This window comes from Etheostoma spectabile, chromosome 6 (genome assembly GCF_008692095.1).
Source record: "Etheostoma spectabile isolate EspeVRDwgs_2016 chromosome 6, UIUC_Espe_1.0, whole genome shotgun sequence".
In the NCBI taxonomy this organism is placed as follows: domain Eukaryota; kingdom Metazoa; phylum Chordata; class Actinopteri; order Perciformes; family Percidae; genus Etheostoma; species Etheostoma spectabile.
In genome coordinates this window covers 548,579-551,197 of record NC_045738.1, presented here as the reverse complement: position 1 = coordinate 551,197, position 2,619 = coordinate 548,579, and the positions used below count along the sequence as shown (strand labels likewise).

At 38.6% G+C, this 2,619-nt stretch overlaps 1 protein-coding gene across 4 annotated transcripts in view; it reads right to left on the bottom strand.

Annotated features, from left to right (window-relative positions):
- hpn (hepsin) overlaps positions 1-2,619 on the bottom strand; it is an 18,152-nt gene that overhangs the window by 7,897 nt on the left and 7,636 nt on the right. The gene's annotated exons all lie outside the window — the stretch shown is intronic.

Below are 2,619 nucleotides of genomic sequence, written 5' to 3'. Positions count from 1 at the left end.
ATACAATATACCGACAAACACAGGTGGCTAAGGAAAACTTATTATATACAGCATACGTATATATACTGTATATATATATATCTATATATATAAATATATATACAGTATGTATTTATATTTATATGTACAGTACATATATTTGATCCTCTGCTGATTTTGTGTGTTTGCCCACTGAAAAAGAAATGATCAGTCTATAATTTTAATGGTAGATTTATTTTAACAGTGAGAGACAGAATAACAACAAGAAAATCCAAAAAAACTGATTTGCATTTTAATGAGGGAGATAAGTATTTGACCCCCCCTCAGTCAGAAAGATTTCTGGCTCACTATTGTTTGTACAGGTAACAAGCTCAGATTAGGAGCACTCCCTTTATGAGTGTGCGCCTAATTTCAGCTCGTTACCTGTATAAAAGACACCTGACCACAAAAGCAATTAATCATTCATATTCCAAACTCTCCATCATGGCCATAACCAAAGAGCTCTCCAAGGATGTCAGGGACAAGATTGTAGACCTACACAAGTCTGGAATGGGCTACAAGACCACTGCCAAGCCGCTTGGTGAGAAGGTGACAACAGTTGGTGCAATTATTCGCAAATGGAAGAAACACAAAAGAACTGTCAATCTCCCTCGGCCTGGGGCTCCATGCAAGATCTCACCTCGTGGAGTTGCAATGATCAATAGAACAGTGAGGAATCAGCCCAGAACTACATTCCAATATTTGACAAATTGTTACATGGCAAAAGTCATGACAAACATGAGCAAAATGACCGGTATCAGCTCACTGTCCCAATGTGAAGGGGCACACTGCACATTTCCTGGCATAGACTGAAAAGTACAAAGGACACTGATTAGATCAATAGTCTAAAGTCTAGCATTTCTCCACAAAGCAAGAACAAACTTTTAAACTGGGATATAGTGCCATGTCAGGCGTGCACATACAGTAAGTGTGTGTGCACCCTCATGCAGGTGTTGTTCTCAGTGTGTTCCTTTCTGTCCCTGCTTTCCTCTGCTCTGCTGCTCTCAGCAAAGTTTGTCAACTTGACCCACAGCTTACATTTTTTGTTGCAGCCATACAACGAAGTGGAAAACACACGTGTAATTATTAACATTAGTAAATGCAGTATGGTGTGCCAGTTTAGGCATCCTGGGCCAATGCATGCTAGCTCACTGTTACAGCTTATTAGGACACTGATGGTACAGAGCCAAAACTAATCCAATAGTTCAAACTGTCCTGTTCCTGCTGTTGTAAAAAAGGTCTACTGATATATCATTTTTTTGTCACTCTTTTCTCTTTTTTTCTTCCTATCTTGGAGAAAAGGACAAGAGACTAAGAAAAAGATAATATTATTAAACATACACAAATCCTCTCTTTAGGTGAACTGTCAGCCTGCCGTGCTCATCCCTTATCTGAGCTCAGCTTATTTCCCTTCCCACAAACATCCACTTAGCTTTACAAGCCCACAGTCATCATGATCATCATCATCATCATCATCATTATCATCAAAGTCGGAGAAAAAGTGCACAAAAAAGCACAAGGCCATGTTACACCGCTTGACAAAGACTACAAAGCTGTACATCTTGACTACAGGCAAGGTTAAATCATGTTCTGTTGCTATCATTTTTATGACTCTACTAAAAACTTGATGTGGTCGCTAAGCACAATGCTATATTAATGAAGACAAAAAACGTCTGATTGTATTGATAATATTGATTATATTTCATTTCAAAGGCCCGCCACATCCTCACCAAAAAGCAGTAACTAGCAAAGGCCAAGTAGAATAAGTAAACAGACTGAAAGGTTGAATACCTATTAATACATCACCAAAGTCCAAATGGTAATAATGATAACAAATGATAATGTGAGTTATTATCACAGTGTACATGTAGATACTAGATCATACCCAGTAATTGAGTCACAGAACAAAACTGGCTCACTGTTAGCAGCTAGCTACTGTAGCGATGACGGGTTATGGTTAATGCTAGGTTGAAAGACAAGGTTTGAGTTAGGGTTGCATCTTGTTACTTATTGAGTATATTATTGCTGCGTTTGGCCTCATATTTATTCACAACGCCTGTGTGTTGATGCCTGCACAGTATGCCCACGTTGTTGTTCGCTGGATATGATCTACTATAGTATCTATCACCTAACAAGTGCAACAAATCTTCCAGGAGAATGTACCTTTTTAACAGCATACATTTGACTTGTCATAGTAGGAAAAGCACAGGTATTGCTAATGACATTAATGAAAGCTATATATATTTATTTAAGTATCCCGGTAAGCAATGGCAGTGGGACTGTATGGCTCGCTGCATACACAATACCAGGACCCTGAAACTGAAGCACCCAAATGGAATTCAGCTATCATTTATTGTATTATTTACACCTCAGCAGAGCCTTTAAAATGTATCAGTATTTTGCTGTCCCAGTGGTAGAGAGGTCAATTGTAACAGGCATTTCCACAGCACGTTTGACTTTCCATAGAGGGAAAGCAGCTGTTTCTAATATCACTAACGATGGCCCTTACTGCTTTTAAGCCATAACTTTGAACATGAATGCACATAGGTAGAGCCCCGGTACATGTAAACCTTATGCAGCCTTATTATATATATATATATA